Below are 11,830 nucleotides of genomic sequence, written 5' to 3'. Positions count from 1 at the left end.
AGTTCAACCCCTCCAAATGAATCAGCATCACAACATCACCCGGCAGTGCATTCCCCAACCTCACTGTCCTGACTCTGATGAACCCCCTACTCTGATCCTTTAAATGAAACTTCTTTTCCTCTAGTCTGAAGGGGAGGCCTCTGGTACGTGATTCTCTTTATGGGTAAAAAGGTCCCCTGCTATTTGTCTATAATGTCCTCTAATGTACTTGTAAAGTCTAATCATGTCCCCTCACAAGTGCCTTTTTTCCAGAGAAAACAACCCCAACCTTGTCAGTCCCCCCTCCTAATTTAACTCTTCCCTCCCTCTAACCAGTTTAGTTGCACTTAGTCTCTGCACTCTCTCCAGCTCATTTATATCCCTCTTAAAGGACCAGTAACATCAAAAAAAAAATAAAAAATTCGTTAGTGTACAACGAAAAATAAACACCAAGACAAATGAAACTTTTAAAAAGCAAAGCCTTTATTAAGAAATAACTTACAGAAAATCCACTTCCTGTCCTCTTCAGAATCGGTGAAAAGACGACCATCGATACTGCATCGATCGATTTCTCCTCCCTGGCTCCTCACTGACAGGCATCCACCTCCCGACGTCCAGCAGCAGCCGTGTCTCAGGCTCTTCTCTCCTTCCCCGTGCATCGGCTTCCCTCCTCCGCTCTCCTCACCTCGCTCTCTGTCTTCCCTCCTCCCCTACTCTCAGAGAGAGACATGCGGCACCTGATTACAACCCAGGCAGAATAGAAAGGCACCAGGTCCCAAGCATTCTGGATAAAGGGTCCCATACTTATAAAACAGCACACGATTCTTTGCAAAAAGTGTATATTAAATATCAGAACATTAGTACAGCGACGTTTTGGGCAAGCCATATAAAAAAATCAGGGTTACACACGCGAGATTTAAAAGCAACATACAGGAAATGACTTCATAATTTGCATAATGACTGATCCACATCCATCATTACACTAATTTAACACTATACAAACATTTAATGGATTAAAGAAACAAAAATAAATCATAGTCCTAGTTGAAAGCAGACTTCATCAACAGGGGCTACAACCCCATGATTGTAGATCAATACATTCATAGAGCCACCAGGATTCCCAGAACTCACCTTCTACAATATAAACAAAAACCTGAAATAAATCGGGTCCCCCTAGTGGTCACATACAATCCACAACTAAGGAACCTCAGAAAAATAGCCAGAGGTACATTACAAGGTGCACCTCATAAGGACGAGAGGCTCAAACGTATATTCCCAGACCCACCACTCCCAGCATTCAGCCTCCCAACCTAAAGTCACTAATAACAAGAAGTGCCTTATTGCAACCCACCAAAAATGGAACATATCCATGTGGCAAAAAACCTGCCCACACATCCTGACTTCAGACAAAATACCAATTCCAGACACATTAGAGGAATACAACATCCATGGTCACTTCAACTATTCTACTTCTAATGTGGTGTAGTAAATGCAATGGGGTGTACATAATACAATGTGGTATACTCAATACAATGTGGTGTACTTAATACAATGCATTAAATGCATAACAGGGGGACTATATATATAGGAGAGACTGGGCAAAGCCTGAGAAAGAGAAATAATCACCACTGATTCATTATAACCAATAAAAAACTGGACACACCAATAGGAAATCACTTCAATGGCCTCGTCACTCCATAAAGTATTTAAGAATTTTAAAACAGATAATGAAAGATGTGCGGATACAAATTAATGGAAACTTCCAATTCTCAGAAGAATGGGCCTTGGATTTCTGGCTAATTATATGGACAAAGAAAGGACTGAACCAGGTCACAAATACTAACATGTCTGGATTTGGACTAAGAGGAATATGGAATTCTTTTGACTCTACACTCCAATAATTCAGCCCTAATTTATACTCAGTCTCTTTGACCCACATTATCTTGTACCTTATCTGCTCGTCTCTTGCAGATCCCCTCGTAAATGACTTTACACCTCACACATAGATTGATATTCCTTTTTGTTGGTCATTGACCTATGAGCTGAATGTTGTGTGTATATATATTTATATACCAGAGAACAGCACAGCTTCAGTGTATTCAGCTTGAAAAAGGAACTAAAATGTTCTGAAAGCTTGTTATGATTATATAAGTTATGATTTTATTAGTTAGCCAATAAAGGGATCACCTTTATACCACTTTTGTTATTTTTTTATTTCAAAAGTATTGCAGTCTAAGCAACCTTATTTCAGACCATGGCTGTACCATATTTGATAATGGGTATATTCCTTTACCAGGATTTTTATTAATATGTACAGATTTGCTCACTACTACTATATGTATATAAAACCTTATAGATACAGTCCATAATGATGTCTTTAAAGCAATGCCAATTATACTGAGCCAGGACACCCAGAAAATAATCTAAGCCACACTCATAAAGGCATATTATTTATTAACATGTATTTATATAGCGCCAACATATTGCGTAGCACTGTAAAGTAACTGTGATTATACAACTACATCACATGAATTACATACATAGAATATATGGAGTAACAAACATCACAATCAATACAGGTACAAAGAGGTGAGGAAGGCCCTATGCATAGGCATACAGTCTAAAGGGAAGGGAGTAATACACAAGGTGTGGGAGTGGGCAAGATCGAAGTAAGTGGGTGAGAAATGTGGTGTTGTATGTGGTGTTGCGTTTGGTAGTTAAGCAGAGTGAGGGTAGGCTTCTCGAAAGAAGTGCGTTTTCAGAGATTTTTTGAAAGCAGAAAGGTTGGGAGAAAGTCGGACAGATCGTGGGAGAGAGTTCCAGAGGAGGGGTGCAGCCCTTCCAAAGTCTTGAATGCGAGCATGTGAGGAGGTAATGAGAGAAGAGTTGAGTAGCAGGTCAGTAGAGGAGCGTAGTAAGCGAGTGGGTGAGTATATAGAGATGAGTTCAGAGATGTAGGGTGGGGCAGAGTTGTGAAGTGCTTTGAAAGTCAGTGTCATTAATTTGAATTTGATTCTGAAAGGTAATAGGGGCAACTTGCACCTTCAAAACCCCCCATGACTTGCTGTATTTTACTTAAGCCACTGATTTAAGGTTTTATATATTCAACATCAGTCTGTGTTCATCCAGTACAGTATGCAAAGTGCTATAGCATGTACACCAGCCAAGGAACCAAAATATCCAATAAATTGAAGGACTTTATTTCAGACTCTTTAACTACAAAACAAATAATAATTCTAAGCACATTCAGAATAGAGACACAATCCCCTGGTGCCTGTGTCTATATTCTCTCTCTCTGCTCTCTATAAAATGAGATTGGATTTGCCAGTTCTCTTGCATTGTTCTACATATGCTGCCAAACACCACATTCATGATTTGCTCCCCATTTACTGACATACTGGGGGGAATGCTCTGCCTTGCTTTGTGGTGCATTATATTCCATGCAATGCTGGGAGACACTCCTGAAATAAAAATATTGTTCTATCTAATTGTAATGTGTGTGGGACCCTGCAGATCTGAGACCCCAATCATCCAACCTGCTTGTCATCTGGAGATCATTAAAACAGCTGAGGAATATGAATACATTCAGGAAGGAGACATCATGATCGGAGGGGTGATGACTGTCAGTATGTATCAGCCATCGGATTATTTCGAAGGACTGACGTGTTTCGTGTAAGTTGCCCTTTCTACAATTAAACAAGCCAAGGTGGCTAACTACAATTAACTCAATCAGCGCAATAAACAGTTGGATATTGTGTGTTTTTGCCTCTCATTCTGCTCTGGGTTTGCTGAGTAGAAAATAAAGATCTAAGACAAGAATATAATAATAGGTGGAAGGGTTGCACATCAGGTAACATTAACTGGGCACTTTAGTGAAAGCTCATATCTTATTGGTTGCTGTGAGTTATGAGATGAAGCCAAACTTTAGTCTTTGGTACATCCCCCTATTATGTTACTTTTTCTTTTGTACCTTATTACTTTTACTTTATTGTTGGTTTTAATGTCTTCTTGAATTCATTGTCATAGGTTGTTCTCAATAATGTAACAGATTACATCTGAAATGAATTTGTGTAAAATGTAAATATTGAACCTATAAGATTATAAAGCAAAAACAAACCCCCCATTCTCCACTTTTCTCTTCAATTATTCTTGAAATATAGAGAAGCCCAAACACATTTATCTGTGATTCTCAGCTGAACCAACATGAAAAATGAAAAGTCACTGATAAATATCAGTGACTTTTCATTTTTCTTTCATCACTTCCCAACCTTTCCCACTAACATTAATGGTGATTCCTTTCCTTTGATAATATTGGGCTTCTCCTGCTCTAAAGTGATGTGAGTTTTTATAATTGTTATGGAAACAGGAGGCAGTGGGTCACAGTTTTAGTATAAAGAATTGTAAGAATTGCATAAAAATAGCTTGGTTAGAACTCAAAAATATGCTACAGTTATTGGACTTAACAAAGCAATTGAGTTGATATTTTTTTTTCAGTCCAAGTGCCCCAAATTACAGATATCTTGTGGATTTTATGTATGTGATTGACCGCATTAATAAAAATCAATTTGCTTCACACAACACAACTCTTGGATACCGTATATATGATTCCTGTGGAGACCCGCGGAAGGCTATAAAGAGTCTATTACAGATATTATCTGGATCCAGGGAGCCGGTTCCTAATTACTCCTGTGTGGGAAAGGGAACACTTGCTGGATTTATTGGGGATCTTGTCTCAGAAACCACTGTACCCATAGCCCAGATACTGAGTGTGTTTGGCTACACACAGGTGAGACATTTAATAAAACAGAGTGGGGCTCATTTATTACCTTTAGAGACAGCCTATGAGTAAGTGCCCTAATATGAACGATGTTCAGGATGTTTTAGGATTTTTAGCCACTTTTTGGCTATTTATTTCTTTATTTTTATAAAACTCACAATTTCTGTTGTTGTCTCATTTATTACTTGACAAATGTGCACCTGGACAGTAACCCACAGAAACCAAAACAATCAACACGGTTCTGCTTCTTTGACAGAGATTATAATGTACTTTGGCTCAGCCATAAATGAGATTATAAATATGAAATACTCCAATCTGGTCAGATCTGATGTCCCTTATTAGCAAATTAGAAGGAATAATTTAAACTATTGTATCCCCCCCCCCCGAGGTCTCTGTGAAGCTGAAGGACCAGAGTAATTGACCTCTTTCAGAAAAGACAATTTACTCAGTACTGAGCGCTGACCAAATCATGTCAAGGGACGCCTTGTGTAGTTTCAGTGCAGCTTTATTACAGCATACAGTGCTTTACATGCAGTGGGTGTGTAGAGAAATCCATATTAAAGCACTGTATGCTGTAAAAAAGATGCACTGAAACTACACATGATAATCCAGTTTATCATAATCTACTGAAAAACCAAGTCTGAATAGAGGCGGGGGGGGGGTGCGACATCTATTGTCTGCCACATACAATGATGTTTTGGCTCCTCTCCCTGGAAGGCACAATGATGTCATTAAGTGTTGATTATATTAGCAAGATTGGAGCTTTGATGTGTTATTAATAATAACATCACATCAAAGATCCAATCTTGCTAATACAATCAACACTAAACTTAATGACATCATTCTGGATTATGATAAACAGAATATGCTGATTGGAGCAACATTCCACCTGTCACAACTTCTGTCACACTTCCCTGGTTATATCCCAAAAATCATTACAGCCTACCAGATACACATCCTCTCATAACATATACATTACAGACCTTGGACTCCTTCAAGTTCAAAACTACTGTAAGATGATGTCTGAGAAATCACTACTTACAGCCCTAATACATAATCCTGACTTTCCCCCAGGTATACAAAAGGGGTACAAAAAGGGTACTTCACCTATTGGGAAAATGAACTAGTGCCATAAACATTTCATATATACTCAAGGCAGAGCTTCCCAGATGGGAACAAATAAGAGAGTATTTTATACTCCTTCCATGGGAATACTTTAAATATCAACAAATTGTGAGTTTACTTTTATGAGTACCACAGGTGACCAACTCTACACAAGCTAGAGGGAATCATTCTCAAGTCATTTATGGGACAAAGGAACTGTAGAGTACAGGAAAATAACTACAAAACACTACTTCAGACAAATGCTGGCAATTTAGTCCCTCCCCTGAGACATCACTACATATACTCTGGAAATGCATGGAGATACGAAAATTTTGGACTGAGATACTAGATATTTGCAATACTAAACTACAAATAAAGATTGAAAAAGTAGCCTTAAACCCTTGAGGGTAGTAAAGTCACAGACATCTATTCACAATGGTTCCAATAAACTTCAGTAGGATGTTTGCTGAAACTCACACGTGTGTGAACATTTCATACAGTCACAATGGTACCATGATCCTCGTTGAGGAAGGTGTTAGGGTGGCCATACACGATGATCCACTCTTTTTGTGACCTCGCCAAATGAGCAGATCTTTTCCCAATATGACCACCTATGGCAGTGCAATATCAAGTTAATCTAAACGTTTAGCCCTAGGGCCGATAATCGGATTACAACAAAGAGAATGGGCGCCAACGGATCATAGGACCACATCAACTAGACAATGTGGTCCTCTATTGCCAGAAAAATCAAACTTTACCAATTGATATCTGGCCAATTTTTGGCCTGAAAGTGATCAGGGAGACCCATTGGAATGCCCCATAGATTGACAGATAAGCTTCTGAATCAGTCTAAAGGACCGATATAGGCAGTTTTAATCTGCCTGTGTATGTCCAAATTTAGTTTTTCAGTGTACAGATGAAGCCCATGGGGTATTCACATATTGGCACATTGTGTCCAGACACCATTTAGAAAGTGTCTCTGGCCTCTGGATGCTGCCAGAGGGCATATTTTTTCAGAACATAGCCTGACATGCTCCTTGTGATGGACTAAAGCTAAATCAAGAACTCCACAGGCAGACGGCACATCTGGATATATTTATTGGGAAGGCTGCTGTAAACTGCCTAACGCGTTTCGGGATTGTATCCTTTAATCATAGGCTAAACACATGCCCAGATTTTTCAGAAGTGCCAAAATGCACAGTCCTGAGGTGGAAAGTAATTAAAGAAATAGTTCAGCGTAAAAATTAATAAGCAATACCCCTTACCCCCCATCATTGCATTTCTTTGTGCTATCTAGGGCCCCAGGATGTCTTTATAAAAGGATTTTGTGGGGATATAAACATGACACACGCCTGCAGAATATGAATAATGTTATTGTGGTATTAATGTTTGTGATCTCCTTTCTATATTCACAGATCAGTTATGGAGCTACAGACCCAGTGCTGAGCGACAGATTCAACTTCCCGTACTTTTTTCGCACAACAGGAAGTGATGACAGTTATTATTTAGTTATTAGCAAAATAGCAAAGTATTTCCATTGGAACTGGGTTGGAATTATATTATTTAAAGATGACAGAGGAGAGAGAGATCTCCAACTGCTGAAATATTATCTTTCTAGTGAAAACATCTGCATTGACTTCACACTTAAGTTAACCAGTGTTCTTCTTGGGAACATAATGGTTATGGAGACCTTGCAAAAATCCTCAACAAATATTATTATTTTTTGTGGAGCAGTTAATATAGAAACAGTAATACAGTTTAAATATCTAAAGGAAATGGCCAGTGAAAAGACATTTATCTTTACAACTAACTGGTTATATTATAATCATATTTTGACCTTTTCCCAGGAATTTTTTTATGGCAGTTTGCTATTAATGCAAAATAAAGCAGACAATGCCAATAATGACCCGTATGTTCTATTCTCAAATCAATTCAAACCATCAAGATTCCCTGATGACAAATTACTTGAAAATATATGGATGTATTATCATTCATGTTTGTCAAAAAATCATCAAAAGAATAAGTATTTTGAAAGATTATTTAAAACAAGTCTGCACAATTGCTCTGGACAAGAAAGTATTTTAAACATTATTTTGTTTAATAATAGATTTCATACTTTTAACATGATGTTTGCAATAGATTTGCTCACCAGCACACTGTATCATATGCATTGCTCATTTGGCATGGAAACTTCTGGGATGAACAGAAAGATGTATAATTACAGGTACAAGGTAAGCGATACAATTGCTAATACACAAAATACGGGTTGGGGGAGCACTCCAAGACCAAGTACAATATATAAGTAAAATTGAAGTGCAGCTGATTTGGTCAGATTATCTATAATCATACAAAAGAGATTGGATTGATCAATGCACATTCCCTGGTCCCCTGGTTCAGTAGTAATTTAGTATATATGCAAGGTTATATATTTTAAAAACCAGGAGTTTTAATTTAAAGTGTTTTGACCATAGAAATTGCAAGCCACCATACTACCTCCAGATAAACCACATATTGTGGTCCCAACTATTTACCATGAATCATATTATTTATAGGCATGTAAACCACTGTTTATGAAAATATATTGGACACAGTGTTTATTAGTGCACAATAATTGCAGAAAAAAAACATCAGAAACATTATATTAGATTGTATTAAAACATACCACAAAGCAGTGTCCTCCCGCTTTCAGGATATCTCATGTCACCTCCTCTGATGAAGCGCCCAATGGCACAAAATGCCCCAAGAGGGAGTGGTTGACATGAGGTATACTGACAGAGGGCGGACACTATCTCACAGTATGTTTCAATACAATGTTTCTGATGTTGTTTGCTGTGATTATTGTGCACTAAGAAACACGAGGCAGTTTATGAAGGGTCAAATTGAAAAATCTAATTTTTTTTTATTTTTGAGCTAATTTTAGTGTACTTTGACGAATATTCAAAATTCAATTCAAATTTGAAAAAAATGTGACTATTTGAATATCAAAATGTATCAGGTACTGTCTCTTTAAAACTTTGACCATTCGCAGTCTTAAACCTGCCAAATTGCTGATTTAGCCTATGGGGGACCTCCTAGAAACTATTTGGAGTCATTTGTTGGACCTTGAAAAATCAAAGTTTTTTGGGGGGATTCAAATTATATGGAATACGATCCAAATTCTAATAGAAAAATCAAATACAGCCTATTCACCCAAAGTTTAAAAATGTGATTTTTATTTTATTACATTTCCGTTTTATTCCAATATTGAGGTGATCACCTCGAAATTCGACCATTGATAAATCTTCCCCTTAATTTGAGCCACCTTGCATATTATTTATTTTTCACTATGGTGGTTATTATATTAAAGGTTTTAGAGTTCTCTTTACCTTGCATGAACTCAATTAACTAGGAACTTGAATGGTGTCTTATTTAAGAAAAAACTGAAATGACAAATAAACAAATTTGCGAGTTTGAGTCCTGCAACCCGAAAACTCAAGTTAATTGAGTTTTCAGCAAAAAAAACCTTAAATTGTTCAAATAATTTCAGTTTTCAGGCAAAACTCTCAGAAAAAAAACTTGAAAATCAAACAGGCTATTAATATCTTCAAATGGTTGCAGGGACCTCTGCCATTGACTCCTACATGACCTACACAGGTTTTAGATGGTATATTTTCAGATTGAAGCTTTAATAAATATTGAGTTTTCAAGTTTACAAATTTTCATCGAAAAAACAACTTTAAGCTTAATCAATATGCCCCGATATGTTTTTGGACCCTATGTGAAGGGGCTCAAATGGTGATAGTAAACATTACATATTTTGTTAAATTGGCATATTCAGGAATTTGTTTTCCAGCAATGTAATTTGCTTCTTCTTTAGTCTTTACTTTCTAGAGGAGAATATTCAGTCAGGAGATACAAAAAGGGGGGTTGTGGGTGCACTACTATTCAGTCGGGAGATAAATATTTTTGACTTTTTCAGAAATACTGATTATTGATGTTCATTGCTGGGGACAATAGTATTTCCTAGTAATTGATTCCTATCCTACAACTTTAGGTGCATCACTATCTAAAAAGAATTAATATAAATTATTCTAGAATTGAAATCCTTTTCTCGAAAGAAAGGGGAGAGTTTGTTTCACAGTATGTGATTATGAATTTATATGGCAGATCAGATCAAAAATCTGCTTGGAAACAATGTGGAACCTACATCCCCTGGGCTCCAGCACATCAGCAACTGTATATCACACCAGATGAAATACAATGGAAAACCAAAGGCAACAAGGTCAGAAACTTATTGATCCTCTTCTTAATTTTTCCAGTAGCATTTCAGTGGCCAGAAATTCCAGGGTTTTGTCACACCGGCTGGGACACAATTCAAACCATGTGCAACATTTCTCCCACTCACCATTCCAAATGTGGAGACAAAATTCTGTTATTTCTGCTTTCAGAAATGAATGTGTAAATCAAGTGTTTTAATTATGTTAATTATTGTCCCAAATTAATCACATTCAATTAAAAACATACTGCTTACTGCTGAATCTCTCAGTTCTGGTCCCTCCACCTTCAGTACTTCCTCTGATCCTGATTCACTGGTAAATACCTACAACTCAGTTCTGTCTCCTGCTGCTATCAATATCCATGCTGCTTGGGATCCCTGGGCCACTTAGGGGTGCCAATTACTAACAACTGAATTCATTTATTTCCACGAATCTTGAACATTTTTTGAGTTTTTTCTATATTTCTTAAAAGCACTAAAATTTGAGACTTATAGGAGCAGATTTGTCAAGGGTCAAGTTGAAAATTTAAATTTTTAAATTCAAATTACACTTAAATAAACTAGAAATTTGAATTAGTTTATTTTAGTGTAATTCAACTAGGGAATAGTCCAAATTTGATTTGATTTAAAAAAAAATCAAAATTCGAATTTTTAGATTTATTATGTACAGTCCATTTTAGAATTCAAATTCAACTATTCGCCATCTAAAACCTGCCAAATTGGTGTTTTACAACCATTTGGAGTCATTTGGTGGACTTTTAGAAACAAAAAATTATGAAAAAACTCAAATTCGATTTGATTCTTCGAAATTTCGAAAATTTGATTCTTATTTACAGGTTGATCCTATTCGCTCGAATTTAAAAAAATAGAATTTTAAATAATTTTTTCTTACGAATTTCGAGTTAGAATTTTAAATAAGTTTTTCTTCCGAATTTCGAGTTATAGGAAACTCCCATAAACTCGAAATTCAAACCTTGATAAATCTGCCACATAAAGTGAACAAAAAACATGAAAACCTCTAAGGCAAAACATTTACTAATGACAAAGTAAATGTTGTTGAGATCCTGCTAAATTTAATGGGGACTGCGCTGATCTGATTGGACTGCTTTAAATGAATTTGTACTTTAAGGGCTCTTACTGAGGAGCGGTTGAAGCTGCGCTCCCCTGCGTTCCGTTTTTCTGCATTCAGCTGCAGGGGAGCACAGGAATAGACACATTAAGCTTTTTTTCAATGGGGCTGTACTCACACAGGCGTGTGTAGGCGCTCAACGCAGGAAAAATGCAGCATGTTACATCTCAACCTGCATTTTTATTTGCCTACACCCGCCTCTGTGAGTACAGCCCCATTGGAAAAAATGTAATGTGTCTATTCCTGCGCTCCCCTGTGGCTGAACGCAGAAAAACGGAATGCAGGGGAGTGCAGCTTCAACTGCTCGTCATTAAGAGCCCTTAGAGGTTTTCGGATTTGTTTTTGCTAGGAATTGTCTGAAATTTTTTAGAGGTTTTTGAGGTATTCTTATATTTTAGTGCATCGTTCAACTAATTTTTCATTCATGCTTTTTTTATTTGGATTTTTTAATAAATTCAATGACAACTGTGGTTTAAGAGTTTGTGAGTTTAGTCATTTAGCTCTAAAACTACTAATATTCGACCTTTAATAAATCAGCCTCTAATGGGGGAATGTAATATTTTCCTTTAGCACAAAAAACATTTGC

This window comes from Xenopus laevis, chromosome 1L (assembly GCF_017654675.1).
Source record: "Xenopus laevis strain J_2021 chromosome 1L, Xenopus_laevis_v10.1, whole genome shotgun sequence".
Taxonomy (NCBI): domain Eukaryota; kingdom Metazoa; phylum Chordata; class Amphibia; order Anura; family Pipidae; genus Xenopus; species Xenopus laevis.
Note: the sequence above shows the minus strand (reverse complement) of the source record.